General features: G+C 39.2%; 2 non-coding genes across 2 annotated transcripts; one reads left to right on the forward strand and one right to left on the reverse strand.

Moving 5' to 3' along the window:
• Positions 1 to 7,224: 7,224 nt before the first annotated feature.
• On the reverse strand, positions 7,225 to 7,297 carry TRNAK-UUU (transfer RNA lysine (anticodon UUU)). Its single transcript has one exon. It is a non-coding gene; the product is annotated as a tRNA-Lys (tRNA).
• Positions 7,298 to 14,894: 7,597 nt separating this feature from the next.
• TRNAK-UUU (transfer RNA lysine (anticodon UUU)) lies at positions 14,895 to 14,967 on the forward strand. The gene has a single exon. It is a non-coding gene; the product is annotated as a tRNA-Lys (tRNA).
• Positions 14,968 to 15,899: the final 932 nt, after the last annotated feature.

Genomic DNA, 15,899 nt, shown 5'->3' on the forward strand with positions numbered 1-15,899 from the left:
TAACTGCTGTAAAAAGAATTTTTAGATACTTGCAAAGCTCAGTTGATGCAGGTCTATGGTATCCAACCTCAAATGATTTCACACTCATTGGATATACTGATGCTGACTACGGACGAGATAAGCTAGAACAAAAAAGTACTTCAGGAGGATGTCATTTCCTTGGAAGCTGTCTAGTATCTTGGTTTAGCAAGAAGCAATAATCCGTAGCTCTGTCTACAACTGAATCTGAGTACGTGGCTGCTGGAAGCTATGTTGCACAAGTCCTATGGATAAAGCAACAGCTTGAGGATTACGGAGTCAAAACAAACACAATAGAGATCAAATGCGACAACAAAAGTGCCATCGATCTATCTAAAAATCCAGTCCAACACAGCAGGATGAAGCATGTTAGCATAAGGCATCACTTCATCAGAGACCATGTACTAAAAGATGAGATCAAGCTGACCTACGTGCCAACAAATGACCAGCTTGCAGATATCTTCACAAAGCCCTTGGCACGAGAAAAATTCAACATACTAAGGGAAGCAATTGGTATGTCAAATCCACTCTAACTAAGTCTGTATTAAATAATTGTCATATGAGTGGAACTTTGAATAATTGTGCAAATGCCATGTTGAGTAAAATATCAACTCCTTGCTACACTTGAAAATGAAAAGGCCACCCTATGCTGAATTGACATATATATTGAGTGATGATACTGAGTAGGCATAAAAGCTGAGTAAACATCCTATGCTGAGTAGATAAACATATTGAGTAATCACTCTATGTTGAGTAAATACACATGATGAGTGGGTAACGTATGTTGAGTAAATTAGTGCTAGAGAAATTATCTTAGGCAATCAATATCGTGGATGCTTCGAATTCTAGCAAAACCTAGTAAAAACCCACTGGCGTAAAGAGAACCTACACGTGTAACCTCTGGCACCTTGGGAAGACGCACATTAATGGCAAATCCCATGCGCCGAAGATGTCATAATTGACAGAACTTTTGTCGGTTGAACGTCCCTAGGTAAAAACGGCTAGTTAATGATTAAGGGCCGTCGTAGATTTATATAAAAAGTGGAAGAATCCCCACTCTTCATTCACTACGACTGTAATCTCCTGAAATCGAATTTCTTTCTCTCTAAGAACTTCAAAATCTTCAAAAATGGCTCCCGGCAAAAACAAAAACCCTAAAACTCAAACCACAGATAAACCCACTAACCTCGCGGGTCCTTCAACGGAAATTGAAAGGAAAATGATCAAGGTACACTCCAAGGTCAACAATCTGGAAGTTTTAAAGTGCCGATGGTTTTCTCCAAGTCTCGTCTCGTCTGAGAAACCATTCTGCGAATGGATCGAGAAGAACAAATGGAAAGGTCTCTTCTCTCTTTCAGGAACAACCTATCCCAGGTTAGTATGGGAATTCTACTCGAATCTACATGTTGATGCAGATGACTGTGACTATCTGGAGACCACTGTTAAAGGTCAGAAAATCGTCGTAACCCCTGCCTATCTAGCCACATTGCTAGACTTACCAGACGAAGGAATTCAGTTTAGAACGACAAAGGAGAAAATACCAAAAGCCACATCTGATAAGCTAAAGGGGTTCTGTAAACCCAAAGATCATAAGGGGGAAATACCCAGCACCTGTATGGGTAAAGCACAAAAGATGGTCCACTTCATGCTGACCAACTTTATCTTCCCCAAACTCAGCTCAGCTTCATCCGTATCAAACTTCGAACAGTGCTTCATTTGGCATATGTTGACCTACACTCCGTTCAATCTTCCCGTCTTTCTAGTTGGAGCGTTTCAACGAAGTGGTAAGAAACTCCGCTTGGGCTCAATCATTACAAAAATTATACATGACAAGCAAATAGAGACGGTGAATGAGACAAGCACATTGGGAAGTGAAATTACTGCAGTCCTGCTGGATGGTCTATTGTATAATAAACCCTTGAAGGGTTATGAAGGAGCTGGAGATGCTGAGGAAGATGAAGAAGATGAGGAACAAGAAATTGAGCCTGAAGCTGAGCCTGCAGAAGATGTTGAGACTCGTGCTGAGTCACCAGAAACCACTCAGCCTGAGAAGAGAAAGAAGAGGAAGGCTATAGAAACCTGCTCCAAAGACATTCATGCTGTCCCAAAGAAAGTAAGGCTTTCATCGAGATAGAAAGCTAAAGCTGACAAGGCTAAGGAGCATGCTGAGAAAAGAAAGAGGCAAGAAGAGCCTGAGGATGAGAACGAAGAAACTCCAGAAACCCCTTTAAAGAAGAAGAAAAAGGGTAACTCCTTAAAGATAGTAGAAGCTGTCCCACTAGCCTCTACTCAACCTGAAGGTCATGGAACTGACCAAGAAAATGAAGCTGTGGAAGAGACTGAGCAACATGTTGAACACCAATAAGTTAATACTGAGCAGGAAGAATGTCCCAATGTTGAAGAACCTCAGGATGATACTGAGCAGAGAAAGAAAGAAAGTAATGCCGTTGAGGGTCCTGTTGAGCAACCTGTAGAAGAGGAGACAGTTGCTACTGAGTCCAGTGAAGGTATTCGAACTGACCATTCACCGCCAAGAACTGAGACACGGCGAAGACTCAAAAAGAAAGCACAAAAGCAAATTGATCTCATGGACGACTTTCCCATTGATCAGCCTGAAACTGACCTCTCTACAATCCAGTTTCAGTACTTCTCAAATGAAACTGAGTCACCACCAGAAGATCCAGTGGAAAAATAAGCCTCTGTTACTCAGGATGAGGAACAAGCTAAAAACCTTGCAGATCCAATTCAAGATGCTCAAGGTAGCACACTTCCTGTCTCCACTTCCCCACTTCAAGCTGAGCAGATTAACTTATCTAATCAAGTTCCACCCCCAACACAACATGTTGATGATTCAGCTCAAGAAACCCATCAAAGTCCAGGTACCAATCAAGGTACTCAATCTGGCAGAGAACCAACTCCTCCACCACCATCAAACTTTGTACCAGCCTCTGAGTCCAATACTGCTAAGTTTGCATACTTGAATGCTACTGAGTCTGGCCGACGTGTCATTTCTTCTGCTCAGTCCTTGCTTCAAGACTTCAATACTACTCAAGCTGATGGTCACCAATCCACTCAAGCTGAGTCCTCTCACCTGTCTGGTATTACTCAGCTTCTGAATGAACTTCGAGGACTAAAAGATCTGGTTAGTGTTATCACTGCGGTTCAAACTCAGCAACCTAATCAAGAGCAAATAGCAAAACTGACTGAACTAGTGCTTACAATGGCCACCCATATGAATTCGCTTGAAGGCAAAATTCACCAACTGACAGAAGCCAATCCAGGGTATGTCACTTCCACTGAGCTTCAAAGCTACTTTGTTAAGCTAGCAGCGGAACTGACCACCTCTAGAGCACCTGCCAATCCTGAGTCTGTTACATCTGCTGAATTGCAAGACTGTTTTACAAAGTTGAATGCTGAGCTGACCAAATTAAGTCCTCCCGGCAATGCTGAGTTTGCTACCTCTGCCGAACTTCAGAAATGTTTCACCCAACTTCATACTGAGCTGACCAGTACACGTGATCTAGTATCCTCCTCTTCTCAGTGTACTATTGACCAATTGAGTGAGGCTGTCAGACTACTCAACATTGACCGAGCCCAAATGGATGTGGATCCCATTTCCAACACTGAACTCATGAGCTTTTCACAAGCCATCATGAAGGCAATGCGTATCAACAATGGCCAGCGCATGTTTTATGATTCTGCTCTGCTCAAACTATTTCATCAAGCTTTTGGTCAGATCATAAGCTGCCTCACCTGCCTGAGAAAATCTCATGAATGCCTCCTCAGTATGATCAGCAGCTCTATCAGGGTTCCTCGGCATATCCAGGATGACAGTGTGCCAGTCATTGATGGTTTGGGTGAAAGCACCAAAAGGCTCCAGCGCTACTCTCAGTATCTCTCCTCCGCAGCACGGAATGAAACTTTCCTCTACAAACCCGATGATGGCAAAACGGGGGAGACAAGTAAAGGAGGAACTCAGCCTCAGCCTGCAGGTACTGCGTCTGGAAGCAAAGGAAAAGGCATTGCTTATGTTGATCCATCAGCTCAAAGAAAGAAGAAGTAAAACTAGCCAGCCTGTGTCTAGAGACTTAGCATCATATCCTGTTTCCTGTTTTTGTTGTCTATTGTTTAGGTTAATATGTTTTTGTTGTTATGGTTTAATCTAATATAACAAGTATCAGTTTTCTTCCTGATCTGACTAATCAAGTTTGAACAAACGAATCAAAAAGCTTAAACACATTAACACTAAAAAACTAAGAGACAACATCCTTCCAAAAACTGAGTCAGTACACACAAATGTCTTAAGTCTAATCAAATTAGATCTTGGAAGGTTTAGAATAAAATTAAGACAAAAATGTATGCAACCCTTACGGGGGAGTCATATCAAAAATATCAATCATGGGGCAACTTATAACTGAGTTCCGTAATTATGTATTTTGCCAACATCAAAATGGGGGAGTTTGTTGAAACACCTTTCTCTAAGATTTTGATTTGACAAAATCATCCATGATTAAGAGGCAATTAAATTTAGATGCTTTGATTTAATTGTACTAATATATTTGTTAAATATTGAGTGCAAAAATATATAAAGTAAGGACAGGTCAAAAGTCAGCATAAACGAAGCTGAGTAGAAACGGAACTCAGCATGACAGAATAGAAGCTGAGTGGAGTTAAAATTCAGAAGCAAAACGAAGCTGACTAAAGTTGAAGACTTCTTCAGGAGCGGTTAAACAGAACGGAGCTGACCTTGAAAGAACTCAGCATGAACGTTGAACATTCGAAAAGAACAAACGAAGCTGAGTAACAGTCAGGACAGCATGAAGGATCCGTTCACTAAAAGACAAAGTCTGCCAATCTTCTGCACCAATAATTGGAACCTCGAAGACACCTAAAAGACTAATTCCAAGAGTCATGGTACGTTGGATTATTGGAAACAGATAACTGGCACAAACAGACAAACCAGACGCTAGAAGACAAACCTGACGCCTGAAGAAAACAGAGAAAGGGAATGGAGGTGCAGTCTGAAGCTTTCCAGAAATTGTTCCCCAAAAGAGCCGTTTTGATGTTAACGGTTAGGACATTTCAAAACGATCAAATCTACAGATTTCCTTCTATAAAAGGACAATCGAAAAACTTGGACAAACACCGAAGCATCGAAAGAAAAATACAAGAGAGAAAGTTTCAAAAGCACTCAAATACAAAAAGAATCTTACACCGACTTTTCTATTCTATGTGTAAATGCTAGATTGATTTGTAATCATCTAAAGTGTTCTTTAGTTCAAAAAGAACAAGTATGTGATCAATAGGAATATTGAGAGTGAAAAGCTAAGTGCTTGGCTGTAAGCATTTCAGTAGTAGAGAAATCTAGGTGCTGGGTTGTAGCACTTAGTAGGAGTTGAGTAGACGAATAGAGGAAGGTACTCTTGCATATTCAACTGCCTTGTAATTGGTTTGTGCTCTACCTTTAAAGAGCTCAGTATTGGATTCAAAAAGCCCGGAGGACTCTAGGGACTGGACGTAGACAGAGAGGCCGAACCAGGATAAGTGATACTGAGTAATCTCTAAACTCTCTCTTATAATTGCATGTGTTGTTTGCTTTATTTACTCAGCATATAAATTGCCTAAGCTGATCTTGAGTAAATAAGTGGTGCTGAGTTAGAAGCTAACCTCCAAGAGTGTCAATTCCTAACTCTCAAGAAAACAACTTTGGTCAACATCTGACCAAAGTTGTCCTGAGATATATCTCACCAAGCTGACAAAAGGCTAAGTTAATAAACTCTCAAAATAACATCCAGTCAGCTTAATTAAAACGCGAAAAAGTTATATTAGTTCCTAACCCCCCCTTGGAACTAATTACCAGGGACCAACACTAATGACATCTATTAATTATTTATAACACAATAAATATTATGGATTACTATACCCAGCCCCAATTTCACACATCCAGTCCCGAAAAAAGACGTAACCGCCCTTTAACCAAAAATTGAAAATTTCAAACCCTCCCAAACTCTCCCAAATACATTTTGATCTGAAATCAAAGACAACATGTTTGATGGAGAGCAATCCGTTATCACCGGGAAGAGACGAGAGTGACGCTGTCCCTGAAGTTGAGGTATTTTTCCGAATAAACTTCCATTGAATTCTGTAAAAATGTTTTTAAAAAAATTGTTGGTTCGGCTCTCGGGCGTGTGAGCATCACGCCTCACCATGTGGTGGGGCGTTTGAATATTACGCCCCACCACATGGTGAGGCATGATGCTCATACGCCCCACCTCATGGTGGAGCGTGATGCTCACACGTTCGGGCATATTTGTTGATGTTTTTCGGGTTTAGACACTGAAACGCTGTAGAAATGCCGCGTATTGGAATGTAATGTTCGTTATTTATCATTTGCAGGAGGTTTCGTTTGAAGATTTTGGCGAAAACGGCATTGATTACAGTTCGCAGTTTTTTCCCAAACAAACGTTTCAAACATATCATGAAGCTGTTACTGGGCAAAACAGACGGCAATTAGGATCGGCTTCGAGTTAACCACATCGTCGCATAAGACAGGGGGCAATTCAAAATGGATATTGGTTAAATGTGCTCGTGGTATTAAGAATTATAGAAGGAAAAGGGATATGGATATGGAGGAAGTAGTACGGAGGGATACAAAAACAAAGTACTGTGATTGCAAATTCCAAATAAAGGTTCTGGAAATCGCTAAATTAGACGGTTGGGTGGTGAATGGGATTGCTGGAGATAGAGGACAGCACTGTCATCAGTTGGCTGTATATCGTCAGGGCTACAGAAAAATGAGCGGACTAAGCCCGGGTTCCAAAAAACTTGTTCGTAAAATGAGTTCAGCTCAAGCTAAGCCTTGTGCTATTTTTGCTGCAATCAAAGAAAAACATCCGAATGATTGCCCGACACAAAGACATATCTATAACTACAGGGAGAAAATCAGGACTGAGAGCTTTGAGGGTCGGGATGTAATCGGTCAGTTTACCGGCTTGCTATAGATAAGGAATACGTACATTGGACGCAAGCGGTGCCGGGCAGCAATGTTGTGACTCACTTATGACACATCCTACATCGATCACACTGTTCAGATCTTATTACTTGTTTGTTGGTATGGACTCAACATATACAAAAATATTTTAATTAAAAAACATATCATAAATTTTTTTAATCTATATACGATGAGAAAGATAAAAACCAAACATATGCCGTCTGTGGGAATCGAACCCACGACCACATGGTTAAAAGCCATGCGCTCTACCAGCTGAGCTAAGACGGCCTGTGAGGAAATTTTATTAAAATTATTTAGATTAAAAATGAAAATTAAGAGATCTTAATTTTTTTTAATCCATATGGTGTTATAATAATAACGGGTAAATTACATACATGGTGTACAACCTTTATCCCAAATCACACTTTGGTGTACAACCAAAATTTTATCACACTAAACCGTACGAACTTCAGGTGACCTCCCACTATAGTGTACAATCGGTTTTTGTGACCGGTCAATGATGGTCAACTATGCCACATCGGTATTTTTTTATTGTAGAATTTAAAAAAAGTGGGACTGACTCTTTATGGAATGACTAATATAGTCTTATTCTTTATAAATTTACTAAAATACCATCATCTTCTTCCTTCAACCCCTCTCTTCCATTTCTCTCTCTACATCTTCTCTCTCTCACTCCTCTCTCTATCATTTCTCTCTCTCCCGTTACATCACATATCCATGATAAACTTTGAATATCAACAATTCAGTTCAACTTTTCCACTTGTTAATCAAAAGAAAAGATATAGATGACAAAATGAAAAAAAAAACACATGCTCAAAATGGAATATCTAATGGTTAGTTAATCAAAAGAGGAATACTTTCAAATTACAATAAATTCCAATTACAGTGACACAGCAGAAAACATAAACTGATTGAATTATAACATTTCGAATTTCAATACTTTAAAGAACCCAGATTAAAAACCTCCCAATCATACCTAAGATGAGCAATCAATGAAAACCCCCAAAATATTGAGCATCAATCATATAAGAACGGCAAAATAGAAACTAGGAGTTTCATTCTTTAATTCAAAATGTTGAATTTTCACAGAGTATTACGCTGGCTAAATAAACCACCAAACAAGGTCTAAATTTCATTTGCACTTCACACTTACAAAAATGGGACTGATTCTCGGAAAGACCAGTGTTGAAACCCTAAATTAAACCCCGAAGGACAAATTCCCGATCGCCGAAAGAAGGAATCACAAGAAGGAATCGCCGGAAGAAGTAAAATTTCTGCAAGAAGAAGAAAAGGCGGAGCGGAGAAGATGATAGATGGGTGACCTGTGTTTTCCATATTCAGGCGAGAGAATATGTTTTTCTTATTTTGTTATTAAAATTAGTGAGTTAACAGATGGGTTGTCTAATTTTAATGTGCTGTAAATTTTCACTACATATAAATGGTAGAGAGAGGAATGAAAGAGAAATGGTAGAGAAAGGAGTGGGAGGGAAGATGTAGAGAGAAAATGGGAGAGAGGGTTTGAAGGAAGAAGATGGGGGTATTTTAGTAAATTTATAAAAAATAAACATATATTAGTCATTCCATAAAGACTGTGTCCCAATTTTTTTAATTCTACAATAAAAAATACTGACGTGGCATAGTAAACCAGCGTTGAGTGGTCACAAAAACCGGTTGTACACTTTAGTGGGAGGTCACCTGAAGTTCGTACGGTTTAGTGTGATAAAATTTTGATTGTACACCAAAATATGATTTGGAGTAAAGGTTGTACACCACGTATGTAATTTACCCGTTATTATTATAACACCATATGGATTAAAAAAAATTAAGATCTTTTAATTTTCATTTTTAATCTAAATATTTTTAATAAAATTTTCTCACATGCCGTCTTAGCTCAGCTAGTAGAGCGCATGACTTTTAACCATGTGGTCGTGGGTTTGATTCTCACAGACGGCGTATGTTTGGTTCTTATCTTTCGCATCGTATATAGATTAAAAAAATTTATGATATGTTTTTTAATTAAAATATTTTTAATAAATTCTTTATAGTGTATATAACATCGGAGTTCTATATTTATTCTCTTAAATTTTTAATTCTCATTTTTTATTTAATATAGTGTATCTTTAAATTTAGATTAAATGTTATTATAAATCTTGATAAATTTTTTATTTTTCATTTTACACGAAATTAAAGTTTTGTAATTATAGAAAAATTAATAAATTAATTACTTAATACGGAAGATATTATAATTATGTGATGAAAAATAAAAAATAAAAAATTTATATGAGAATATAAAACATAAAATAGGAAAATTAAATATTATTATGACATTGAATATGGATTAAAACAAATTATGATATTTTAATTTTCATTTTTAATCAAAATCCTTTTAATAAAATTTAATTAAAAGCTATCTTAACTTAACTGGTAGAGCATATGGGTTTTAACTATGTATTCGTGGATCCAATTATCAGTATGTTTGCTTTTTATCTATTTTTTAAAATAAATAAATTATTATTTTTTAATTTTCATTTTTTATATAATATCTTTAAGTTTATTTGAGTTAAAAAAAGTCATTCTTACAATTTTATTTAGCTTTATTAAAGCTCCGTAATTATATAAATATTAATTATAGGAGGTATGGTTGGGAAGGTCTACCATGTGGATAAAACTACTATAGGAGCCATTAGGGGTAAGTTTGCAAGGGTTTGTGTGGATGTTGATCTTGCGAAACCCTTATTGTCAAAATTCTGTGTTCAAAATAAGGTGTTCTTTATTGAGTATGAAGGCTTATATAACATTTGTTATGATTGTGGCATGTATGGTCATTCTCAGGAGGGATGCCCTAAAAGGGAGAGTGTTGTTAAGGAGATTGTTGAGGATAGTGTGAGAAAAACTATAGGGAGCCAGGGGAATGGAGGGAACTTCGGTCCCTGGATGGTGGCAAAAAGGATTGCTCGTCGTAGAACACAACCTCCAATTGTGCAAAATCGTCCTCCTGATATTAACAGTAAGTTGAAATCCTCTCTATCTAAGCCTATTGCTGTTCCTAGTGTCAAGGAGATGCCTATCCCCAAAGCTAGGGAGGAGGCTGGAATCAGCTCAGCCTTTAGGTCTGGTTCTAGATTTGGGGCCTTGACTATTAAGGAAGTTCAAGAGCCTGACCAGGGAGATAAGCATATGGATCTTAGCATGCCGAGTCTGGAGTCTGTTGAACCTTCTGAGAAGGTGGTTGAATCTGTTAATCCCCTCTTTGTTTCCAAGAATGAAGCCCAGGGGGGAACCCTGGATCTGGCTGCTCGAAGGATGAAGAAGACAAATGAGGTTAGTATTCCTACTCTTAGTGGTGATCCTGGGATTGGGAAATCAATAGGGGTTAATAAACCTAGTTTGAAAAAGCCAAAGGGTAAACAAAAAAGCATCCAGAATTCTTTGGCTTTGACAGAGAAGAGGGGACCTGCGGGTACCTCGGTGAGGCTCTCAGGAGCCCCTAATAAATACCTGGCTTAGGTGGGTTGGTGCGGTCAGTTTTCCTCCTTTCGATGGATTTGTTGTGTTGGAATGTTAGGGGTGCGGCTAGCAAGGCTACCCGTATCCATATTAATGATCTTATTAAACAGTTTAATCCTTCTTGTTTTGCTTTATTGGAAACTAAGATTAGTGGAGATAAAGCAGATGAGGTGGTTAAAAAGTTTAAGAACTGGAACTGTGTTAGATCGGAGGCAACTGCTCGGGCTGGTGGGATTTGGCTTTTCTGGAGGCCAGATCGGATTCATTTTGATATTATTAGTATGGATAAGCAGTTTATTCACTGTAAAGTGAGTATCTCCGGTAATGCGCCTTTTTTTATTACCCTTGTGTATGCTGACCCTATCTTAGCTAATCGAAAACGGCTTTGGGAGGTTCTCTTTTCTATGAGTGTTAGCATTTCTGAGCCCTAATTTATAGCGGGTGACTTTAATGATATCGCCTTTATGAGTGATCAGAGAGGGGGTTCCAATCATTATGTTAATCGCTGCCTTCACCACAAGAATAGTATGGATTTATGTGGGCTTTCCGATCTGGGGGCTTCTGGTCATAGATTCACTTGGAAACGTAACAATACATTTGTTCGTTTGGATAAGGTCTACGCTAATGTTTTAGCTCAGACTTCTTTCCCTGAGAGTTCTGTGTTAAATCTCCCGTTCCGTCATTCGGATCATTGTCCTATTTTGTTTAGACTTTTGAGAGGTAACCGTCCTAGGGGAAAGAGACCGTTCCGGTATCAGTTGACTTGGGAGTCCCATCCTAAGTTCAAAGAGTTCGTTCAAGAGAATTGGAAACCTCATTCGAATGTCCTGCAAGCTGTAGAAGGGTTCAGGAATAATGTGTTGGGGTGGAATAGAAATGTCTTTGGGCATATTATTAGAAGGAAGAATAAGTTATTAAATAGGATGGAGGGCATTCAGCGTAGGTTGGAGGTGAGGTTTGATCACAGCTTGGATGGCCTCCTCAGAACCCTTCAGAAGGAGCTGGAAGCTTTGCTCAGGCAAGAGGAGCTTCTCTGGTTTCAGAAATCTAGGAAGTCCTGGATTAGAGATGGGGATCGTAATACCAGGTACTTCCATCTTTCTACCATGATCAGAAGGCAGAGGAATAGAATTGAGGCCATTAAGGATTCTAATGGTGATTGGGTGTATGAAGATGAGGTGATTCAGAATTTGGCCCTGGAGTTCTATAAGGATCTGTTCAAAGAGGAACCTGTCCAGCTGGAGAGGGCTCACTCTGTTGCTACCTTTCCTCTGTTCAGTGAGGAAAGCAGTCAGGATGCCTTTCAACCTATATCCCGAAAAGAGATAGACCAAGCCATCTTCAGCATTGGGGCGTCTAAAGCTCCTGGGATTGATGGTCTGCCTGCTGGCTTTTACCATAAGCATTGGGGTGTTGTGAAGGAGGGTATCTATAATTTTATCATAGGTGTGTTTAATGGTTCTAATGATATAGAGCTGGTAAATAGAACCCTCATGGTTCTAATTCCTAAAATTGATAAGCCTTCTTCATTTTTGCATATGAGACCTATCAGTCTTTGTAATGTTCTTTATAAGACGGTTACAAAGATTGTGGCTAATAGGATCCGGGGCATTCTTCCGGCGATCATTTGTTAGAATCAGGGTAGTTTTGTGCCTGGTAGACAAATGATGGATAATGTGGTGATTGCCCAAGAGATGGTCCACACGATGAAGATTAGGAAGGGGAAGAAAGGCATTGTGGCTCTGAAGCTGGATTTGGAGAAGGCCTATGATCGCATCAACTGGAATTTCCTGATGGAGAGTCTGGAGAGAGCTAGGATCCCGGACAGCTGGAGAAGGTTAATTAAGGTATGTATATCTTCTCATGTGTTTCAAGTTATGGTTAATGGGGATATGTTGGAGGAGTTCTCCCCGGGCCGGGGAATCCGTCAGGGTGATCCTATGAGTCCCTTCCTTTTCGTTATTGCTATGGAGAGGTTATCTCACCTAATTCAAGATGCAATTGATAATGGGAGTTTCCACCCGGTGGCTATCAATAGCTTCTGTCCCCAGGTGACTCACTTATTCTTTGCAGATGATGTCCTTATCTTTCTGGAAGGTAATGAGGAGCAGTTGAGTGTCATTATGGATATTCTTGATTGTTTTTGTTCGGCCTCTGGACAGAAACTTAATATCCAGAAATCTAGGATGATGTGCTCTAAGAATATGAATCTGAGAGTTTGTAAAAGATTAAGTGATCTTTCAGGTATTCCTCTTACTGATTCTCTTGGGAAGTATCTGGGTATTCCCCTCCACAGTGAGAGAGTGTCAAAAGTTTCCTTTAAAGATACTTTGGATAAAGCCAATACGAAGTGTGCCACGTGGAAAGCCAAGACTTTTTCTCTCGCTGGCCGCCTCACGTTAATTCAATCAGTTAATTGTGCAGCTCCCAATCACATTATGCAGGCTTGTCAGCTTCCGGATCCTGTGCTTAATGATCTTGATAAGATTAACCGTAGGTTCCTGTGGGGGGAAGCTGCGGAGGGAAGAAAGATCCATCTAGTGCCTTGGAGTGAGGTTTGTCAGCCGAAAGATTCTGGTGGTCTGGGCATTAGGAAAGCTAAGGACAATAATAAAGTTTTATTAATGAAACTCCTTTGGCGTATGTGGCAATGCCCCTCCTCTCTTTGGGTTCGCCTTCTTTGTGGTAAGTATCGGAAAGACAAAATCTTCGAGGGCCCAAAGGAGAGGGTTGTCAATTGCTCCTTCCTCTGGAAAGGGCTTAGCGCCGTGTTTGCAGAGTTCTGCTTGGGGGTTGGTCTGGAGGTGGGTAATGGTAAGACCATTAGTTTCTGGTTTGACACCTGGATTGGGGATAAACCGTTAGTAGATGTGTGTACTTCCCCCCCCCCCCCCCCGCCTAGTGATATCCGTAACTGGAGGATTACCGATGTGGTGGACTCTAAGGGGGACTGGATCTGGTCAAAATTTGATACCTTCTTTAGCCTGGAGACTCTCCTTAGAATTCGGGGAGTGAAGGTTAGTAATCAAGAGGAAGACATGGATAGGCATTGCTGGGCGCTGACTAATAATGGAGTTTATTCTTGCAAATCTGCCTTTGAAGCTTTTACCCTCAACAGGTCCGATCCTCCCTCGGATGTTTGGAAATCCATTTGGGCCCTCAAAGTCCCTTACCGTATTAGGAGTTTCCTGTGGCTGGGAGTTAAGGACAGGTTGCTTACTAATTCGGATAGGCATAGACGGCATTTGGCGGACTCAGGAGCTTGCAGTAGATGCAGAGGCCATGTTGAAACTTTGTGCCATGCTCTTAGGGATTGCTCTAAAAGTAAAGAGGTTTGGAAGAAAATTCTCCCACACCATATTCTCTATTCCTTCATGGCCCATTCTGTGAATGACTGGTTCTCTGATGGTATTAGTGGAAAATTACTGTCTTACATGGAGCATGGTGACATTTTCTTTGCTATTATCTGTCACCAAATTTGGAAGTGGAGAAACGAGGAGATTTTTGGTAATAAAACTGTGTTTATTCAAAACTTAGCCAAGTTCTTCTCGAAAAAACTCTCCTCTATTATTGAGAGTTTCAAAGGAGAGTCCCTTGCCAGGTCTACCCAGATTAGTGATGTCCATCTCGTGGGATGGAGCAGGCCGAGAGAGGGGTTTGTGAAGTTGAATACAGATGGCTCCTGCCTCATCAATGGTAAGATTGCTGCCGGAGGTGTTCTTAGAGATGCGGGGGGCGCCTGGCTTTCTGGGTTCACCCAGAATTTGGGGTTGGGATCTTCCTTCTCAGCGGAGCTCTAGGGTATTCTATCTGGTATCAAGCTTGCTAAAAGGCTGGGCGTTAAAAGGCTTTCTGTGGATTCTGATAACATGGAGGCCATCAAAATGATTTCTGATAATCATGCTATTGGTCTTAATAGCCGCAACCTTATCAAAGCTATTAAAAGGCTTTGCTCTTCCTTTGAGATCTTAGAGTTCAGTTATATTTTCAGAGAGCAGAACCGAGTTGCGGATCGCTTGGCTGCGACAGGCCATGAGGGGATGTTAGGTGTTACTACCCTTTCTGACCCCCCTATCTTTCTCTCTTCTCTTCTTTTAGAGGATAGGATTGGGGTTAGCTTCCCTAGGCTAATCCCAGGATAGTTGTTTTTTGTTTGTTTTTTCCTTTCCTGTTTCTACCAAAAAAAAAAAGATTATGATTATGTGATGAAAAAATAGAAAATAAAAAATTTATGTGATAATATATAACATAAAAATGGGAAAAGTAAATATTATTATTACATCGCATATGGATTTAAAAAAATTCATTTTTCAATTTTCATTTTTCTCAAAATAGTTTTAATAAAATTTTCTCATAAGCCGTCTTAGCTCAGCTGGTAGAGCGCATGGCTTTTAACCATGTGGTCGTGGGTTCGATTCCCACAGACGGCGTATATTTGTTGTTTTTATCTTTTTTAATATTATACATTATTATTCCTTAATTCACTTGTCAAGGATCTTAGTATGAGGGAAGTCTTAGTTGGATAAAAAATCGTGGCCTCAACGATGTCATTATCGAAACAGCCTCACAACTTCTAATAAATGTTTTACATTGTCAAGATGTGTCTGTTTCTAGTTTTGGTGTGATTGTATCTTATTGTAAATCCATATTATTGGATCTTGAGAATAGTAATGTATCTTTTATCAAGCGGTCTACAATCAATGTTGTCGATGTGTTAATCAAAGCGACTTGTTCTATGTCAAATTGGTTTGCGAACAATGTTAAAAAAATCGGGGTTGCGCTTAACAATAGTGAAGGTCATTTCTGTAGTGCATTTTCTAAGTTTCTCCTAGGCAATTATCAAGTCGGAGATGGAGAACCAGTGGGTATAAAGGAAGCGCTGAGTTGGTTAAAAAATAAAGGTTTGAGAAGATGTGTGATTGAATTAGATGCTGCTATGGTCGTTAATCTTAAGGAATGACCTTTTAGGTATGCTTATAGTTTTATATTAGAAGAATGCAAATCTCTGTTAAGTTCTTTAAATGACGTTAATGTCAATTTTGTTAGTCGTTCTGCAAATAGTGTAGCTCATGAGCTTGCTTGGGCTGTCTACTCTATGTCAGGAATGAGGGAATGGTCCTTAAGGCTTCCTGATTTTATTTGTTCTATATTATATTATGACTTTCATTAATAAAATTTTCTTTTTGTTTTAAAAAAAAATGGCATTTGTTTAAAACAACAAATAGGATAGTAACATATGTTAAATTAAATTAAATTAAAATAAAATATATTAAAAGTTAATTTGTAATAGTAGGTCATCACTTAATAAAAAGAAAATTAAAGTGACACAATGCAAAATACAATTTTATACAATAAACAATTT

Source organism: Euphorbia lathyris, chromosome 5 (genome assembly GCF_963576675.1).
Source record: "Euphorbia lathyris chromosome 5, ddEupLath1.1, whole genome shotgun sequence".
NCBI lineage: Eukaryota > Viridiplantae > Streptophyta > Magnoliopsida > Malpighiales > Euphorbiaceae > Euphorbia > Euphorbia lathyris.